Source organism: Ambystoma mexicanum, chromosome 8 (assembly GCF_040938575.1).
Source record: "Ambystoma mexicanum isolate Mex_15411 chromosome 8, UKY_AmexF1_1, whole genome shotgun sequence".
NCBI lineage: Eukaryota > Metazoa > Chordata > Amphibia > Caudata > Ambystomatidae > Ambystoma > Ambystoma mexicanum.
Window position 1 is genome coordinate 22,858,968 of NC_090929.1, and position 20,505 is coordinate 22,879,472.

The 20,505-nt window shown below is 47.8% G+C and overlaps 1 protein-coding gene across 8 annotated transcripts in view; it reads left to right on the top strand.

The window, feature by feature from the left end:
* SPTAN1 (spectrin alpha, non-erythrocytic 1) overlaps nucleotides 1-20,505 on the top strand; it is a 514,843-nt gene that overhangs the window by 14,988 nt on the left and 479,350 nt on the right. The window lies entirely within an intron of this gene.

Sequence of the window (20,505 nt, forward strand, 5' to 3'; positions counted from 1 at the left end):
AGGGAAAGGTGATAGGCGGGGTCTCTGAGTGCCCGCCCCTCCTGGCGACCCCTGCCCCTCCTGGCGACCCCTGCCCCGGGGGCTTATAGGGCGGGGCTCTGTGCCAGCCCCTCCTGGTGACCCCTGTCCGGGTTCTTGTAGGGCGGGGCTCTGTGCCAGGCCCTCCTGGCGACCCGTGCCCCGGTTGCTTGTAGGGCCAGACTCAGAGTGCCTGGTGACCCCTGCCCCGGGGGCTTATAGGGCGGGGCTCTGAGTGCCAGCCCCTCCTGGCGACCCCTGCCCCGGGTTCTTGTAGTGCGGGGCTCTGTGCCAGCCCCTCCTGGTGACCCCTGTCCGGGTTCTTGTAGGGCGGGGCTCTGTGCCAGCCCCTCCTGGTGACCCCTGCCCCGGGGGCTTATAGGGCGGGGCTCTGAGTGCCAGCCCCTCCTGGCGACCCCTGCCCCGGGTGCTTGTAGGGCGGGTCTGTGTGCCAGCCCCTCCTGGTGACCCATGCCCGGGTGCTTCTAGGGCGGGGCTCTGTGTGCCAGCCCCTCCTGGTGACCCCTGCCCCGGGGGCTTATAGGGCGGGGCTTTGTGACAGCCTGTCCTGGTGACCCGTGCTTGTAGGGCGGGGCTCTGAGTGCCAGCCCCTCCTGGCAACCCCTGCCCCGGGTGATTGCAGGGCGGGGCTCTGTGATGCCAGCCTCTCCTGGCGACCCCTGCCCCGGGGGCTTGTAGGGCGGGGCTCTATGTGCCAGCCCCTCCTGGCGACCCCTGCCCCAGGTGCTTGTAGGGCGGGGCTCTGTGAGTGCCAGCCCCTCCTGGCGACCCCTGCCCTGGGGGCTTGTAGGGTGGGGCTCTGTGAGTGCCAGGCCCTCCTGGCGACCCCTGCACCGGGGGCTTGTAGGGCAGGGCTCAGAGTGCCAGCCCCTCCTGGTGACCCCTGCCCCGGGTGCTTGTAGGGCGGGGCTCTGTGAGTGCCAGGCCCTCCTGGCGACCCCTGCCCCGGGGGCTTGGGCTGAGCACTGCTGCGCCCCAGCTGCTGCCCTTTCTATATTGGGCTCTTCTGGAATGTTCTATGGTGAATGTCTGGCATTCCGTGTTGGCAGCTTTCGAGATCAAAGCTCGTCGTCTGGTGGCCGGGATCACACGGTGGAGAAGAGCAGCGGGTGCAGGTTAGTCTTTTCCGCCTCCCTGCACCTCTCACTGCTTCCTTGCTCTGTGAATGGGGGCTCCTGCCCAGGATGGCAGAGGGCTTGCCTGGCGGGCACGTAACGTGGGTGCCCAGAAGGCCCTGGTTCGCAGTGGTGGGTGGGGAGGCTTCTGGGGGCCTGGGGCAGCTGCTAGGGTCGTTTCCTGGGAGTGACTAAAGAGGGGTGAACACCAGGGCCATGGAAGGCTTCTGAAGGCGGGGGGGGGGGTGGTTATCGGACCATCACCCAGTAGGGGGAGCTGCCTCTGCCATATTTGCCCCATTCTGCTGCTTTACAGCTCTCCTGGGCATCACACAGCTCATGTCGGGTAGGTAGGTCTGGATTCCTTAGGTCTGTATGCTGCGGGCAGGCGTGCGACTGCCCCCCGTGGCCCCAATCCTTGGGGAGGGTCCTCTAGGGGCAGCGGTGACCGCTGCAGCTGGGACATGGGGTCGGTGGCGCCAGAACACCAGCGCCTCCAGTGCACCCGGGGGCGATAACCGGCTGCACCGGTCCTGCAACCCCGGAGTTGCCCATCACCGTGTCCGCCTTCCCAGGCATCCAGACCCATGGACCCCCCTGCCCCAGGGATGAGCTCTGGCCACGCTGAGCCCCCACGGGGCTGCCCATCACCGTGCTCGCCTTCCCAGGCATCCAGAACCACGGACCCCCCTGCCCCAGGGATGAGCTCTGGACGCGCTGAGCCCCCACGGGGCTGCCCATCACCGTGCTCGCCTTCCCAGGCATCCAGAACCACGGACCTCCCTGTCCCAGGGATGAGCTCTGGCCACGCTGAGCCCCCACGGGGCTGCTTTGCGCCGGCCTTTCACAGGCTGCCAGCTTGCATGTGCCAGTGGAAAGTTGTCGCGCTGTTCTCTGGAATGCCCGGTATTGCCCGGGCTTATCAGGGCAGCGCAGGCCTGCCGGGTGGCGCCTGGTATGCGGGCAGGGAGGGAGGCCCTGGGCCCAGGCAAGGGCGCCTGGAATGTGACCCTGGCAGGCCTGCAGAGCGGCACGTTCTTATCGGGGGTGCACAGCAGGCTGTGCTGAGCCCTGGGCCGGGCCCGCATCTTGCTTCCACTGTGTGCCTGGACGCCCACTCGCAGCGCACAGCCAATAACCGCGCCTGGCATCCCAGGTGGGAGGGTGACCTGCCGTCTGGGACCATGGGCAGGTGTTTGCCGCGGATGCCGCCCCTTGCTTGATGCCCCAGCCTGGCCTGGGGGCTCAGTTTCGGCATCCAGTCTGTGCCAGCTGACTGGGACTCGGCCCTGAAGACAGTTGCCACCACCAGGCGATGGCGCTGTGCTAGAGACCGGGCCGGCTCCATCGCTTGGGAGGGCCATGTCCCCGCAATGACAGCATGCACCATTCAATGCACATGTCCATTAGGGCCGTGTTACTGAGTGTGCGTCTTGGATGCACAGGGTCCCTGGAAGCGTTAACAGCGGGGGGCTTTGCTGCGAGACCCCCTTGCGGCCGATGGCTACTTATTGGAAAGGGAAGCAGAACCTGGGTGTCCAGCTTTCCCTTGGGAGAGTTGGTCCGCAATGGTGCAGAAAGCCGATTCTGTCTCTCCATGGCCGTTTTTAAGAATCTTTTTTCTGAATCTCAGCACTCTGCTTTGTGTGGGGTCCCTTTTTCCCTTGGTTGAGTTCGGCTCCGAAGAGCTCTGTTGGTGATAGTGCTTCAAAATAGTTTCCTTGTGAATGGTTAGGTAGCCAGTGGCGTGGGTCTTGCATCTGCAATGTCGTCTTGGTAGTACTCTTGCAGCTGTGTTCTGGATGCACTGGAATGCCCTACCCGTCGTGTCTTGGGACTCTTGCAGCTGTGTTCTGGGTGCACTGGAATGCCCTTCCCGTCGAGTCTTGGTACTCTTGCAGCTTTGTTCTGGGTGCACTGGAATGCCCTTCCCGTCGAGTCTTGGTACTCTGGCTGCTGGGTTCTAGATGCACTGGGGTGCCCTTCCCGTCGAGTCTTGATAGTACTGTTGCAGCTGCTTTCTGGATGCACTGGAATGCCCTTCCTGCCGAGTCTTGGTAGTACTCTTGCAGCGGTGTTCTCGATGCACTGCAATGCTCTTCCTGTGGAGTCTTGATAGTACTCTTGCAGCTGTGTTCTGGATGCACTGGAATGCCCTTTCTGCCGAGTCTTGGTAGTGTACTCTTGCAGCGGTGTTCTCGATGCACTGCAATGCTCTTCCTGCCGAGTCTTGGTAGTACTCTTGCAGCTGTGTTCTGGATGCACTGGAATTACCTTCCTGTAGTCTTAATAGTACTCATGCTGCCGAAATGCGACCTATGGCTTCCTGGACTCTGGTGGACATGTTCTTCATGTCCCGTTTCAGAAGCCCTACACCTACTCCCACCAAGTCTTTTCTGTACTCGCCTTGTACCCTTGAGTCCTTGATCGCCTGTAGGAGTTCCTGCTTTGCCGTCATTGTGTCCTCATTGTTACTCGCTTCTCCTCCCAGATCAGATCGTCCTGCCGCACCTCCTGTGGTGTAGGCATCCATCCTTGTTTGGTTCCCTGATTTCTTGGCTTTGTCCTTGTCTCTGGTCTCCTTCACCACAGGGTGGCTGCCATTTTGGAGTCTTCCTCCTCCTAGCCGCATCGGGCCACAGTTTAATGGATTTCTGAGCTTCTGTTTATGGCAGTCGCACCAAACATCTCCCCGTTATGCTGTACACCTTCTCCCGGCTGACGCATCCCAATCTGGATGCTGGAGCCCTTCTTTCCAGCATTCCGTGGCTCTTGGGCCTGGTTTCTGGGCAGAGCCACATAGTGTGACTACTCCATGCTCTGCGCAACAGCGCCCCCCCTGCCAGGTCTTTCTGATCTCTTTACTTGGGTGTGGGTCCCAGAGTCGCTGTGCGCCTGGTTTACCCTCCTGCCAAGACTTTATTTGGCTCAGTATTTGGGAGCAAGTCCCAGACTCTCACTTCTCAGCAATTACCTTCTCTTTTATCCAGCTCCAAGGTTGTTTAACTATCCTTTTCATGTATTGGGTCAGGGACCCCTTTTCAGCAGTCTTAGTTTTGCTCACTTTTCCTGGTATCCCAGCATACTTGTTTGGGCTTACCAAGTTAATCAACGGTACGTGGCATCTGTCATTAAGTGCTCCAACGTCTCTCTCTGGGCTTATCGGTCTCCGTCTACAGCTTTGGCATCCCTCGCGTCTCACTGTTCTCGCTGCGGCTTGCTTGTCGGCTCTGTGGTTCCTGCTTTGCCTTTTTTCCTCACTTGCCAGCTCCTGCTGTCCTCAGCACAAGTGCGGCAAACCATCCACTGCTCGATTTCCCTGGATGGAAATTCCAGCAGCCTCTCCGCTCCACACTGCAGCCTGCTCTTCTCCGGTGTCCTGACCTACATTGGGAGAAGCAAGTCTCTCATGCTCTCCAGGTGTCTTGAATGCAGCGTTTGATTTCTGCTACTAGTTATTTTCATTACTCCAGTCCTCTGCCTCGTCTCATGCTTATTTGGGAAAGGGGAATGTACATTGGTTGGTTATTAGCCATGACTGGCGGTTCTACACCTACACTACAATATGCAATCCAGGGATTGAAGGGGGCGGGGGGCAAGTGGGTGTTGCCAGAAGCAAAAGAAATGGGTGAAGTGTCTGTTTTGACCCAATGAGTTTACTCCGCCTCCCAGAGGGTTGTCCTCCCTCATGTGGTCCTTTGCAGATTTCCACCCCCAGGGTCAGTCGGGTAGCTTCTGCCTTTCCCCGGTCACATTGCTAGATTCGCCAGTGTCCCGCGTACGTCTGTTAGACCATTCTAGAACTTCCTTTGCCTCAGCATATGCATTTGTGCTTGGTCATACAGGCTGTGGCTAAGTCCATAGAAACTCCTTAGTCCCAACGTGCACCTGTACTCTTCCCAGGCAGCCTTTGTTTCAGGTTTTTCGTTTTTGACGGCTGAGTACAGTCGGGCTAATTGCAGACTGCTATGCTTTGCAGCTGCCCACACATTTGCTGTTCTGGCACCACACCCAGACGGCGGCAGGATCTTGGCTCTCGTCCACATGTTGTCCATTGATCAGAAGGATGTGCCTGCTCGTCGGATGCTTGAAGTGCCAGGAGGGGATGAACGCATACACCCTTTGCGCAGGCCTCTGCATTGCAGTGGACCAGGGATGGAAGTGCTGCAGATCCAGCGGTAACCTTTCAAGCCCAGGTTCGGTCTTTAGGTAAGGGCTGGAGTGTGCTAGGAGTATCCCTTTACTATCCTCCCTCCTGGACTATCCCAGCCAAAGAGGCCTACACTGTGCCCAGCCTGGGGGGGTCTGTGTGAGTGAGCTCCACTGTGTCCAATGGGGAGAGGACCCTCAGTGTGCCCGGTCCTACTGTCTCACTAGCCGGCTATGCAAGTCCTGCCCAGACAGTGTGTCTCAGCCTGTTAATGGTATTAACTTGTTATCCCTTCACTGTCTGATGTGTTGGCGTGGCCACTGAATGGTCATAGCTTGCAGCAGTGGATAACCATTGGTGTCTCAGTCCGTCACTGCACACTCCAGCCTGGGTGCCTCGGTGAGCAGAAGGATTGGTTTTCGGGAGCTGCTCTACTTGCATCATGGGCAGCTTGTTTGCTTCTTAATAACAGGATATTGAAAGCTGGAATGTGTAGATTCTGCTATGTTGCTCCCAACTCTGTATATCTATATCGAATGCTTACTGCAATGGTTCACCTAGACTCTAGTGTCCTTGCCTTCTGAGTTTAGTAAAAGATGGCAAAGTAACACTGACACGCTTGTTGCCGCTGCTGCTCGTGCAGTGAGTTTCATGTCCAGTAACGGTTGCGTCTGTTGGGCAGGAATTGATGTAGTAACCCTGTGGGAGACTACGTAACCCACCTATTGTTATAGGCCTGTACTAAACAAGTTGGTAGTGTGACTGAGCAGCCAGGATTATCTCAAGAGGGGTAAATGTGAGCTGCACAGCTGTAGCAATGAAATCCACAAATGCAAGTAGTGAAGTAACACTTATACTCAGTTTGTAGTTAAATTAATTATTTATTTAAATAGTTTTTAAATAAGCATTCTTTAAAAAGGGCAATATATGCAGCAATCAAATGTCAAAATACCTTCCCAGAATCAACGCAAAGCAAGTAGATACTCTTTGGAGATGCTTCATACACATTTCCCACACCCTGAGGTGACTTCACTAACTAGGACAGTAATGGCATTTATATATCACGTGTGTACTTTGTAAATTCAGAAGTTTGTAGACAGGAAAGGTTAGAGGAAGGAAAAAGGTTAAACAGGTTCTCAGAGCATGTGAGCACTTTAAATCTGCCAATGAAGTCTAGATAAAAAACCTTTCCCAGCAATATTAGTTGAAAAACAATGTATCGCCTATAAGGGACAGTAAGAATCAACTCAATGAATTAGTCTGCAGTGAGCCAGGACAGCCAAAGCCGATTGGATCAGTCTATGGAGCTGAGGCACTTCTTAGCCCAAAAAGTCTTGCACAAAGTTAGAGAGTTTGTTTGAAGAAAATCACTGTTGCGTCACAAGCTGTGACACTTGCGAAAGTTAGAGTTGAAATCAACTCTAGAAAAGTAGCTACTGCAAGTCTCAATTGAGAAGAGCCAAGCTAAAGACACTGAAGTACGTACCCCAAGTCAGAACAGTAACTTTGGTTAGAAGAGTGGACCAGCTGGCTTCTGTCTGGTTGCAGTGTTGCAGATCCGGTGTTCCTGGGTCTCAGTATCGGGGACAAGAGTGAGGACGTCTAGAGGACTCCTGCACAGCACTTCGGACGTCGGCAGCAGCTATGGGCTCTTTTCAGTTCAGCGACACTTCGCGGTTTCAGCCCCACCGTGGATCTTGGACACTGGTTGGGCTTCCTTCACTCCTTGAGTCCTGCACTCTGGTGAGGGGACTCGAGCTCTGGTTGTCCTGCTTCTGGAGGGTCCTGGGGAGACTCTTGGAGCTTCTGGCCAGTTTACAGACGTTGCACTGAACAGCAGATTTCTTGACCCCTGGCACTCGGTTCCTGCAGCAGCAAAGAAGTACAACCAGTTGGGGAAGGTCTTCCAGCAAAGTTTCTCTGGGTCCCACTAATCCAAGGGAAGAAGTCCTTTCCGGAGCTTCTCTTGTTGAACAGAAGGGCGTTTCAGCACAGCAGCAGGGCTTCACTGGGCTGTTCAACGGCCCAGGAGAATGCAGCAAACTTTGTTCACGGTTTCTTTGTCGGGTTGTTCTTCCCAGTGGTCGATTCTGTCTTCAGTCCAAGAAGCCTCGCCTTTTAAGCAGGTTTCTCCCATTCATGCACAGTCTAGCTGTCACTCACAGCAGGGTGTCTGTCCTTGTAGGACAGCCAGCCAGCCAATCGGGACTGGGTGCATTCAGGTTTCCCTGGAGACAAAGGACAGGGGTTAGGCGCCACCCTCACATCCTGCCCTTGCAGACACACTGGAGCCAGAGGCGGGTTTAAGTACTGAAGCCTTCCAAAGGCAAAACGAACAATGGGGTCGGTTTGGCACGCAGAGTAAAACCCAAGAAAGACCTCACAAACAAGAAATGGCGCAAAAAGACGACCAGGGCTATTTTGACCCAATGGTCACCCATGGGTATTTGTATTTTATTTATAAAGCGCACCGGGCCCAAGGGCAACAGGGCACGTAATCTTGTGGAACAAAGTTAGTTACATACAATAAGGAACGGAACAAGGCTCGACCAATTTACAGACACATATTGGTATGAGCTAGATAACAGTAAGGTAATGTCAATTAAGAACAGGGTGAGATGTACAATAAAACCATAAAGGCGTAGGGTTCTAGTGCTCGGTGCTGCTGGACTAACCATGTTAGTCATAGAAGGGATGAATCAGCTAGCAGCGTGGCAGCATAAATTAGGTACAGGGCAATATATACAATAGGACAAGCGAGGCACTATGGTAACATACTCGGAGCTCGGGGCTGCAAGGCCATGTCAGAAGTAGCACGACGAGTATATCCGTTTTGTGCGAAGAGCCATGATTTGGTTTTGTTCTTGGAAGAGTGGAATGATGGTTCAGTTCTAATGTCTTTAGGGAGGGATTTCCATAACTTGTGGCCAGGACAGGGAAGCTCACACCCCCTGCTTTTTGTAGTTTGAATCTAGGAAGGGAGAGTGTAAGTTTGGGCTTCTCTCATAGGTCGTGTGGACGTGTAAGGCGATTGGCAAGGTCAGAGGAGGGGGCCTTGTTGGCCAGACACAGGCAAGAGTTTTCAGAGAGATTCTGTGCTTGACGGGCAACCAATGTAGATTACTTCTGTGGTCGGAGATGTGTTGGTTTCTCGGGATGTTTAATGCCACTCTAATAGCATTGTTCTGGGTAATTTGTTGTTTGTTAATGTTGGACTGGCTAGTCCCAAGATGCAGAGGGCGCTGCAATAGTCTATCTTAGACATAAGAGTTCTGGTCAGTATGATGCAGTTAGGTGTGGACAGAAATGGTCTGCAAGCCGTGATCAATTTTCATGTGTAGGCCGACGCAGACCTGACTGCATTAGTTTCTTGTCAGCAGTGCTCCAGATAAGATTTTGAGGTCAGAGTATTTTACTCCCTATTTTTAAACTTTGAGAGTAAATGTGATTTTAAGAGAGTAAAAATGACTTTTCTCCTTTGCAAGAGTAACATGTATGCGACATCCAGCTGACGTGTGCAAAAACTGTATGGAAATCATTACTATGCGGTAGCTTTCTGCATTGTCACAGAATACACCTTTCATGATTTCTCTAATGTCTGGCCATTTTCTCTCATGTATGTATTTAAATGTTAAAAACCTAGCCAGTTGCATAGTAAAGCAAGCATACATTGTATTGTGTGTTTTGAGGTTTGATAGCAGAATTGTCTTTTGATGTTTACTGAGTCCTCTTTTTCTGGAGATATTACTACCTAATGGTATGACAATGCTATGATAGAACAGTGCAGAGAGGCAAGGACTCATGCTAAATTCTATATCTAATTCCATGGTCAAATAGTTATTTATATTGCACTTTTGGCAAAGCGCTGCACATATAAAATATTTATCACAATTATCACCAAACCAAAGTCGACTGCAAGGTTGAATGGATGTAAACTAGACTGTGCATAGTCATCATTTTACACTATTTTTATAATTGGAGTGTAAATTAAATTAGAAATGTAAAAATGATCTTCCTCCAGATGATTATGCACACAACAGGGGAACACTGAAAAATACAACTGTGCAATACTGGTTTGCTTTCACTGGGAAAAAAAAGCATAATGTTACAAAATATGAACTCTCAATTGCAACTTAGTTTTCCATCTCATTAATTTTACAATCCTTAAATGCTAGGAAAATAAATATGCACAGTGCTTCTATTTGCTCCATGATCAGCAACACAGCAAAGGCTGAATGGAAATAAATAATTCCTTTTATCACAGTATGCAGTTTCTTTTTTTGAAAGGTTTCCGAGAAATACATTGTTTTAGAGGCGTTTATCAATGGCTTGCAATTACATCCATGTAGATAAAAATCAAAAGAAGCGTTCTGGTTTCTGTTAAGTAACCTGACCTTTGCACAGCCCTCTGCTCTAAACGTGTGTAAATGTACACAGGAAAAAAATAAAGCTGTCGTATTTACAAGATTTTAATGCATAAAAAGGCCTAGAGGCCTGCTTGTCTATGATAGTGTGGAGTCAAGATAAATTTCTAGCGTTTTTGTATCCTTGGAGACCTTGATGATGTTGCAGTCAATGATGAAAGACTTGAAGGAATGGTCTAGTCTATGAAGACGTTGAGTGAAGCCCAGGAGGAGTTCCGTCTGGTCATCATTGAGGCAAAGTTCATGTTGGGCCATCCAAGCCTGAATGACCACGTAGACGTCCAAGGATTTTGTGTCCACAGTATAATCACCCGTGATGGGGATGAGTATCTGGGTGTCATCGGCATAATTAGTGTATGAGACACCCAGATAGTCAAGGACATCAAAAAGTGGTTTGGTAAAAACATTGTAAAGTGTAGGGGACACACACTAGCCCTGAGGGACGCCACAATGAATGGGAGCAGGGTCTGCAGCAGCTGAAAGGGAGGAAACCCGCCTGGATCTATTGTTTAAGAAGGAACTGATCCAAGCAGTGGCAGAATCGGGGAAGTGGGCGGCTGATGTGAGGTGCTGGCGCGGGATTTGGTGCTTGACCAAATCAAAAGCAGCAGAGAGATCAAGTAGTAAGAGCAAAGCTAATTTCCCATGGTCTTTTAAAACCTCAATTTGTGTTTTGAGGTCAAGATTGTCTCAAACCAAGAAGATTGTTGACTTGGAGGTATTCCTGGATCTGCAGGTAGGCTGCTCGATCTAACGGGACGGTAGTGATAGGTCTGTAGTTAGTTGGTATACTGGGGTCTAGGGACGGTTTTTTGAGCAAGGAGATGACCCAAGCGTCCTTGAGATTGTCCGGGACAATACCTGTTTTGAAAGATGAATTTATGAAGGCCGTGATAAATGGAGCTAGATTGTGTGAGGCTTCCTTTATGATAGAAGCAGGGCACGCATCACCTTGACAGTTGGATGGTTGAGTTCCTTTAGAATCTTAAATAATTCTTTAGTGTTAGTCTGCTTGTAAGATGCAGTTGTTAAAAATCTCCTTTTTTAGCCTGGAAGATAGCTTCTTTGTAATTTAGGGAGGCTAAGAGGAGACTGTCCTTGTGGGCATCAGAAGGGTGGCTTTTCCACCAGGATTCAGCACAGCGTTTAGCTTTACGGAGCACGCTTAGCTGTGGTGTGAACCACGAGTTGAGATGTGCGTGTGGTTTCGATTTCCTAAGTTTAAGGGAGCTATAGAATTTAGAGCTGTGAGCGTGGCGTGATTATAGGTATCCGCTAAGATCGATGGATCAGAGCAAGAATCTGTAACTTTATTAAGGGTGGGAAGAATAAGGGGGAGTAATTTGTCTTTTGTTATGTCCCCTTTGTTTCTAGTGGGCATGGCAGGCGCGATAGTAGGTGTGGGTCGATGGATAGCTTCAACATTGAAAGTAATCATGTGGTGATCTGACCAAGCTCAGGGTGAATAAGTTTAATGTTGCAGTTAGCATCAGCTAGCCAGTCGAGTGTCCTCCCTTTGATGTAGGTAGGATCTTGGATGTGATGGGTAAATCCTAGGTCAGTTAATGTATTGGCGAGGTCTATTGCGGTAGGGTCGTTAGGATCTTGGTAGCCAAAGTTGAGATCTCCAAGGAGGATAATTTGCGAATTAGTTTTAGATTTGTCTAATACTAAAGATCTGTAAATGAAGTGTAGTGTAGCCGTTTGATTCCGCGATAATGGTAGCTTTACCGAGAGAAGCTCAGCTGACTTGATGTTTAGATTAGGTATAACTCTCAAACCAAGAGTGTTTTTGTAGATGAAGGCAACTCCGCCCCCTCTAGATTGTGATGTGTTGCGGTTGCATCTAGTGATGGAATAATCTGAAGGAATGGCAAGAGAAAGTAGCGGTCCGGAGGCTGCATGTAACCATGTTTCCGATATCGCCATGAAGTCAAGCTCTTGTGTCTTTCTTGATAGGTCAGCAATGTCTAATGTATGGACAGTGAGGGATCTGGCGTTGACCAAGGCGCCCTTAATATGAGTATCTTTACTAGAGGATGCTTGGATGTTAAAGTTAGACTTAAGAATTGAAGTAGGAGGCATCTGGTGGCTGGGACTAGGCGATGGAAGTTTGGAGATGGTGCAAGGTTCTTAAAGTGACCACTAGACCGAGAGAATCTAGATCCTAATCTCTTGTTCCTCAGGTTTAGTGCACAGGGTTGGTTGGGTGTCGTTTTTTTTGCAAAGTGTTCCAACCATAAGGCAGGGGCGTTAAGATACCGGTTAGTAGATACGTTCTTGTCGCATATCAAGGGCTGTCCCATGGTGTGCCTATATGGGTGTGATATCAGTTGAGGTAGTTGGTGCAATGTTGCGCTGTGAATAGGGTCTAACATCAAGGCATAGGGGGTGTTAGATGAACGTGGGCTAGCGAACTGTGGTTGGGCTATGAGACTAAATGCCCACGCTGTGATGATTAGAAATACGAATAACATTAGGCAAGGATGCAGTAGTGAACCAAAAAGCATGTTAATCAATTGATAGACACGTTATGTGGAAACAGCTAAAAACACTGTTTAGAGCAGTCACTTACTTTGCCTTATGAATGACTGAATAAAAGTTAGACGCATTGAAGGTTAGGCAACTAGGATTGCTGTTGGTACAATCTTAAAAGGCCGAAGTGTTCAGGCACATGATGGAGAGGCAGCTGAGCCAAAACAGGTGCCGTCAAGTATGCCACTGGGCAAAATGGGCACAATCGTGTAGGAGCATCAAAATGGGAACAATCATGTAATAGCATCAAAAATTGCTATAGGTGCAAACAGGCGTCAACTACCAAAAAATATGCAGGACCAGATGATAGCAATGACTGTTACTGTAGGTACAGTCAGGTACCAGTGACCAAAAAACAGTTAGGCACAGCCTAGTAATAGCAACTAAGATTACTGTTAGTGCACTCAAACAATCTTATAAAGGCAGCAGTGAACAAGTTGGTCACATTTATGAATAGGCAGCTAAGCTAACAAGAGGTACAGTCAAGTAAAGTATGCAGCAAGGGGAACTCGGCACATTCATGTAATAGCATCAAACAGCGACCAGAAAACAGTTATGCACAGCCGCTCAACGACTGAGGTGTGCGGTCAACTAGGCTGTCATCAAACTGAGCTGTAAAAGCACATAAATATCGGTGATTAAAACTAAACGTATGTTAGCGCAGCAAGTGGCATTTGGCTGCTTATAAGGGGAAGCAGAGGCAGGGGGCAAAGTAAAACGAGCAGCAGACATGTAAAAGGACAGCTATGCAGCCGGTGGAGCCAATGCAGATAACAGTATGAACTTGCATGAACATACAACGAAAAGCAAAGTTATGCAATTCGATAGACATGCCTAAGCTACGTTGTAGGCAAAAGTAGGGTTTTGACTAGAAGCAGAGCATGTTACAGTAATAGGCCAAACATAGGCAAAGTATGGGATCGGCACCAGAGCTATGGGAGGAAAGTTGTTAAAAACGTACACAGTTAAGAGTAAAGGGTGATTTAGTGTAGGAATCTGTTATAATCGGGCGCAAGTTACGGGAATCAGAGTTGCCAATTGTGCAAGTCAAAGTCATAGGTGATAGTGCGGTAGGGTGCTTACCCAGAAGCTCAGGGTCAGGCAAGAGGGTTGCAGAGTCAGTTAAAACATGGCAAAACACTGGCAGAGTTCCTGGCTTGGCCTCTGTTGTCTCTGGACAGGCTCCAGACAGGAGGCTGCCTTGTTGGGTGGCCTTAGTGGGTGGGCCGGTGTTCGCCTGCCGGCGAAGGGATTGGATCAAGTAGAATGCGACCTCCAATCAATGCAGACTTAGCCTGGTGGGGGCAGTGGCTGCAAAACAAAATATTTAGGCGGCCATGTTGAAGTTTCAGCTGCCTAATGGAGGCTATAAGATAATGGCAGCCATCTCAGCATAAAATGAGCGCTTTACACAAACGCTGAATTATGGCATCAGCTTTCGAAATTACAGGCGCTGCGCAATATTTAAAGCACCCATGTCGGAAAACATCGTAGGTGGGTGCGGCGGCCTGGCAAATGCAGGAATACATCCCTAGCCTCACCTGAAGTGAGGGGGACCACTGCTCCAGCAGTGGCAGGGGGATCCTGCTCCTCCAGTATTCTGGATACCGGATATCCTGCACCTGAGCATTCAGCGTACGGTAGAGAAGCACAATGGTAGGAAAATTAAACCACTGCCACCAGCCATTTAAAGTAGTGAGGGGTAACATAACATTTTTTACATGCAAGTAGGAATAGGGGCTACTAAGTAACATCCCAGCACTCCACATAAGATAGGGTGTGCTGGACCTACAAAGAGAAAAGGTAAGTAAAGTCAATTCCACTTTACTATTCTTGAACTGTAGTTCACCCAAGAAAAAGTACTTAAACCTTAGCAGAATTCTAAAGAATTTCTCTGTGACACTGCACTGAAAGTGCTGTGCGTCACCATACAAAAGGTGAAGCCTATTGAGTTTGTCAGATTTCAAAAACAAAGGAAACCCATTATCCAAATCGGGTCAAAACACTGAGAAAAAGGGCTCGCTCACTCCAGGCTTAAAATTGAAGTCCTAAAGTCCAGCAAAGGAGCTAGGGGTTTCTAAGGTTGGAGGAATTCAGCACTAAAATGAAAATTCTCCCGAACAGCGAGCAGGCTGCAGTGTTGCTCTTGATGTCACCATTCTATGATGGGTTGTGTGGCGGGTCAGAATGAGTCGGGCACATTGAGGACATGATTCAATACCTTTTTTATTACTTTTATAAGTAAAAGGTTGAACGTTCTCCATCACTAAAGGGTATAACTACCTATCTAAGGAAACTAAGGGTGCTTGTCAGTTGTCAAAGTACAAATGTCCTCCATCCGAACGAACACCACACCATCTGACCCTGCCACTATATTTAACCAACTTAATAGGCCAAGAGAATGTCTTCTCTTCGCTTGGTCTTTTCTTTATCTTCCGATAGGGTTTTTAGTCTTTCACTGGAGTAGAGATACTGCTTGACATAATCTCCTTGGATAGTCTTTGAGATCCACTCTTGCAGTTCTTAAAGAAAAGTCTCAGCTTTCGTATTTTCTCTGGTTCAAAATTTACAACATGTTCCCTCAGGTCCTTTCTCACTCTTGTTGTCACTTGTAGACTCTTCTCTTTACATTCAGGCTTTCCAGAGGTGGATTCATCTTGACCCCTTTTTGTATCTTCTTTTATCTATTTCCCATTACATATTCTAATGTTAGACTTGTAGAGATTGTAGGGTTCCTTCCCTTCCTATCAGGGAACTTGTTCCCAGTCTGTGCTTGTTCCCCATATGGGTTGCTTAAGCCCTCTGTTACATGCTTCTCACTTCTTTTCTTGACTGGTTTCTCTTTTGGTATCTTGTCCTTAGAACTGGGATTAGTCCCTCTGCATATAATATCCCTCTTCTCTATTTGGGTTATTTGTTACTGGCTTACAGTTCCAATTTTTTTATTTATTATACGAGTATATAATCACCAAAGTGATTTTTACAAGAAGATGAACATAAAATTTTGCAGCGTATTTATCCCAACACGAGAATAAGTCTACAGCAACACGAAAGTAAGGTAGAAAACACTCCCCACTGCCGTCATCTATCTATCTGTGTCCAGTCCCCCTAGCTCGGAGGTACATGTGCAAAGATCTGGTCCAAGATTTTAGTAGCTGCGATAGACCAAGATGTTCTCAAGCCTCCTATTAAGCGCTCCCACCAGAGTTCTTCTTCCCTTAGATAGGCATTTTTTAGGTGATGAAGTATGTATGGTGATCTGAATTTCTCTGTACCTGAACACAGTAATAAAAGGTGCCGTAATGTTTCGCTTTGTTCAGTGTTATTACAAAAGCGGCAAATATTCGTTGTTGAGAGGCCCCTTGTGTGCAGAATCTCGTTTGTGGGTAACAAGTTTAACCTTGCACGGAGTAGAGTGCTCCGAGTTTTCCTGTCTGGATGCTTTGTCAAAAAAGGTTGAATTACATTGTTTTCTGATTGTTGGAGGTAGATGTCTAGTTAGTTTATACTCAGATGCCTTATCCAGTGTATTTATCCAGTCCATTTCTTCCATTCGTGTTTTAGTTTTTGTCGGGTTACCCAAAAGTTCTTCCATGGAGCTGCCGCAGATTTCAAGTTGCTGTAGGCACATTAGCTCCCATTTTGATAGTAACATGGATTTACTTGAGTTCATCTCCGCCTGTACCATCAGAAAAATTGCAGAGGAAGAAGGATCTTTTATCTTTCGATATAACATAACTGACGCTCTTTTCACTATTGACTCTAAAGAGGAGAGGGAGAGTTCACGTCTTATCAAGGCGATCGGAGTAGAAGGTGGTAGATTCAAGACTGAACGCCAAAACACTCTCCAATCTAGCCCATAAGCAGTAGGGTAAAGATGGCATAGCCTCCGCTCCGTAGGTAATAGCTGGGATAACTTTGCCCCTATAGAATTTAATCAGGGGCAACAATGAAAAGTGACCATATTTGTTGTCCAATATTTTTGCTTGTGAGGCGAGAGTTTTCATTTTTTCCGAGAGATGGTGTTGCATCGCTGAGTCTTTGGCCGTGGAGTCAATAAGGACTCCAAGATATTTAAATTCAGTCACTTGTTCGATTTTGTTTGTGGCTAGGTACCACGAATTCTTCTTTATCTTTTTTAGGTTTTTTCCAAACACCATTATCTTCGTTTATTGTTTATTTACCTCTAGGTCGTTGGCGGCTGTGTATGTAGTCAGTGCAGACAACTGGCGTTGTAAGCCAATTGGGGTCTGGTCCAATTGAATAAGATCGTCTGCATACAGAAGTCTCGGGATCTTCTCTTTACCCAATTCTGGGGGGAATGCTCGTGTGCTAGTTGAAATATCTTTATAGTCCCCAAAATAAGACAGGAAGAGGGCTGGAGCTAGTGGGCAGCCTTGTTTGACCCCTCTGTCAGTTGTTATGGATGACGAGAGTAGGCCACTGGTGTTCAATCGTACCTGCATTGATGTAGAAGCGTGCAGAGCTTTGATAGGATTCAGAATCTCCTGGGGACAGTCCCAACTGATGAGTTTTTCCCAGAGCTTTCTTCGGTTGACCAAGTCAAAGGCCTGGGTCAGGTCTATAAATGCCATGAATACGTTCCGATTTGTTTCACAAGCTTTTGCTTTTAAGAGGCTGAGGATAAAGATGTTTATACTAGTTCCTACTCCCTTTTTAAACCCTGATTGAAGAGGGTCATTACAGGGTGCTCTTTTTGCCCATTGATTAAAGTGATCCAGCAGAAGGGAGCCATAAACTTTCCCTATAACATCTAGGAGGGCCACAGGGCGAAAGTTTCTGGGGTCATCCTTCCTTCCTTTTTTGAATATAGGGATAATAACTGCTGAGGTCCAAGTAGGCGGGATTGAGCGGGAGATAGTACATTTGTAAAAAATTAGACTCAGCAGGTTTGCCCATTCTTCTGGCGCAGATTTCAAATTCTCATTAGATAGACCATCAGGCCCTGGAGCCCTTGATTTCTTTAGTTTGAGTATTTTATTCAAAATATCCGTTCTGTCAGAGAGATCAACCCACCGTGCTGTCGTCTGAGGAGATAGAGGGCCTTCAGCGGGATCTGGGGATTTGAAAAGTGATGAATAAAACCCAGTCCATGCTAGTTCCGATATACTGTTTAGCATCATTGTAGATGCCTCTTTAGCTCGTGGGTTAACCAGGCTCCAAAAGTCTCTAGAGTTGGACTTTCTAATTTGTTCTAGCATATTTTCAGAGTCCTGTTGATGTAATTTTAAACGGTAGACCCGTAGCCAGTTTTTGTAGGCTCTTGTTATCTCCTTTATATGCGCCCTGTTGGCGGGCGTGTTGTTTCTTGCAGCCATCCTTTTCGCTCTGCGGAGGATGTTTCTCTGTGCCACCAAAAGGGCGTCAAAATTATGTGCGTGATGGCTCTGGGGTGTATTTAGCCCATTCAATCTTTTTGTCGTGGCTCTGTAAGGTTCCAAGAGTGGTCTGTAATCAACCTTTGTGGCCTCCTTACTGCTTCCATACGAACGAGTGATTGCTTGAATGTTGGCCCGTGTGATCCTTACCCGGTTACCTTTTCTTTCTGGTTCAATTCTTCCAGGATAATGGTCTGTATCTAGTTTTGTAGAGGCCCATTTAATAGCCAGCAAGTTATGATCGCTTTGGCTGGTCTGGCTAATTCTGAAGTCTGTCAACCGGGCTAAGAGAAGATCAGAAACAAATATGTAGTCTATTGTTGAGTTGGACAAGCCTCTTTTCCATGTTGGTAAAGAATTACAATCGGGAAGACTGGCTGCAGAGTTAAAAAGATGTCTGGCCGACATTAGCTTCTGCCAAGCTAAGCCTTGTTTGCAAGGATTACTCTGTGCGTGACCTGTGGTGCTCTTGCTAGCCGTTGGACAATTGATGTTTAAGTCTCCACATACTATAACATCACATGCCCCGAACTCTAAATAAACTGAGTCCAGAGTAGAGGTCACTGTATCAAACAGTAAGGTCTGTTGCATCCCTTTGTGGTTCCAGTAGATGGACATCACCAACAGGGGAGTGCATGTGTGATGTTCTTCCCCAGCCTCCTTTCGTCGCCAAGAAATGAGTACCGCGATGACATAAGGGGTCTTTAAGATTATTTTAATTATTTCTAGTCCCACGCCCATCCGGACTGCAACGATTAGACCTGATGAGGGTCTTCCTTTAGGTCCCGCTAATGCTTCTGAGAAAGCAATCTCGAAGCCATCCAATGTTGGTTTAGATTGTAACCAAACTTCTTGGAGACATAAGATGTCATAGTCCCCTAAATTGATATCACCAGGAGTTAAGTGTAAAAACCCTCTTGTGTTCCAGGTCGCCAGAGACAGTAGGTGGTGCTCTTGGTCAGTTTTAGTGGATTCTGATGGCTATTTATGAAGGCGTGTAGATAAAGCTTTTGGGAGCCAGGCCCATGTAGAAGATTCAAGAGACGATCTAGCTTGAGTCACCTTTTGGTTCTCCTCTAATGTTATGGTCGCCTTTATGTTAGGAGAGTTACTAGGCGGAATGGCTTTCCCCTGAGGCGTAGAGTGGACCGTTTTGGACTTTAAGATTGCTGCTGGTTTCTTTGCGGGATTTTCCTTTGAGCTAATGTACTGGCGTTCTTCATTCGATCTGTCCTCCGTTGTGCGATCCTTTGTCTTGTCATGGTCTGTTGTAGATTGTCTAATTAGTGTTAGCTCAAAACCTTGTTTGAATAGTGCCTCTGCTGCTGCTGACAATGAGGTAGTCACATCGGCTGATGATATATATAGGAGACAATGTGCCATATGACCCTCGTGAAAAGGTTCCACCGTTTTGAGATCTTCTGATTTTAAGTTTCTTAAAGAAGAGATACTATGTAGGAGTCTCAACACTGTACGTCTATTTAAGACCAGATATTTTTGGTTGCCAGACCGTTGACGTATTTTGGCCGTTGGGTCCATCTTATGGTTTTTAGAGTCTTGATGTGACTTCTTCGTATGGTGAAGTCTATAATCCCCACTCTCATGTTGTTTATATTCCTGAAATCCCTTTCCCTTGTGGGAGTACATCGAGTCCTTAGAGTGATCTGATATGTCAGATTTTGTTTGAGTGTGAACTCTTGATCTATATGTCACTTGAGGCCGGTGTAAAGGTGAGACCAGATCTCGATTTTGTTCAGAACGCTTTTCAATAGGATTTCTAGTTTGATCCCCTTGAATGCTTCGTAGAGATTTAAAACGATCATCTAATGAAGTGAAACCTGAGAGGTCTTTAGTAACTGTCTGATGACTAGATAACCTCTTACTTAGATGGAGATTCGCCCCTTTCTGTTGACTGTCAGGGCAGTCATCCAAGTGTTGACTTATATCCATCAAGTCCTTTTGCATAAGAAAATCTTCTGTTGTTTTTGGTGACTGAGATAAAGCTTCTGGTTGTTTCTCTGTATCTATCGCATTTGTTGACACTGATTTCTTCCCTCCCAAGTTTTGAGTCTTCTTTGGTAAGGGATCCTTTTGTAGGTGGTCAGATTGCTGAATCACTGGGGTTGCTTTAAACAAAGGGGCCGTTTTAAGGCATATGTGCGGGTTAAGAGTCTGTTGCTTAGGTCTCACAGCCAAGTTCCCCTCAAGAGGCGGCCTTGGATTCAGTAGTTTGTGGCTTGGGCCTTGGGTGGTTTTCGTTTCTGATTGTTCTTTCTGTGGGAGAATATCGTCTAAACACATCACGTCATTATCACCCAACTTGTTAGGTATCAGATTTGCTCTGATTGGCAATGTGTTGAGGCAACCTGACAAGGAGGTTGAACCCGATTTAGGCCTTGTCCCACAATCCTTGTTGGAAGCGTCACGGCACAGTGTGTCTGGTGCTGTTGTTTGAGTACTTGCGTCCATCCCTGGCCTGTCTTTGTTGATTTTTCTTAAGCCTGTAAGGACTTCAATGGGCTCGACTTGATGAACATGCGAAGTACCAATTGGGTCATTTTTTCTTTTCTCTAAAGCATTGATATAGCCTTCTAAGTAAATAAGCTTAGAGTTCATCATCGCAAAGATAGATGTTTGATCTTTCAGGGCGTCATTTATTGCCTCATAAAGCTTGCAAAAAGGTGCTAATGCAATTGTTACAGCAGACATGATATACATGAAGTCCGCTTTTTTTGACGGAGTCTCCTTTGGGATAGTGTAGGAAGACTCACTTGATCTTCTGTTAGATGCAGAACTCACAGGTGTTGAAGGAGACCATAACCGCGGCACTTCCTTTGATTTCT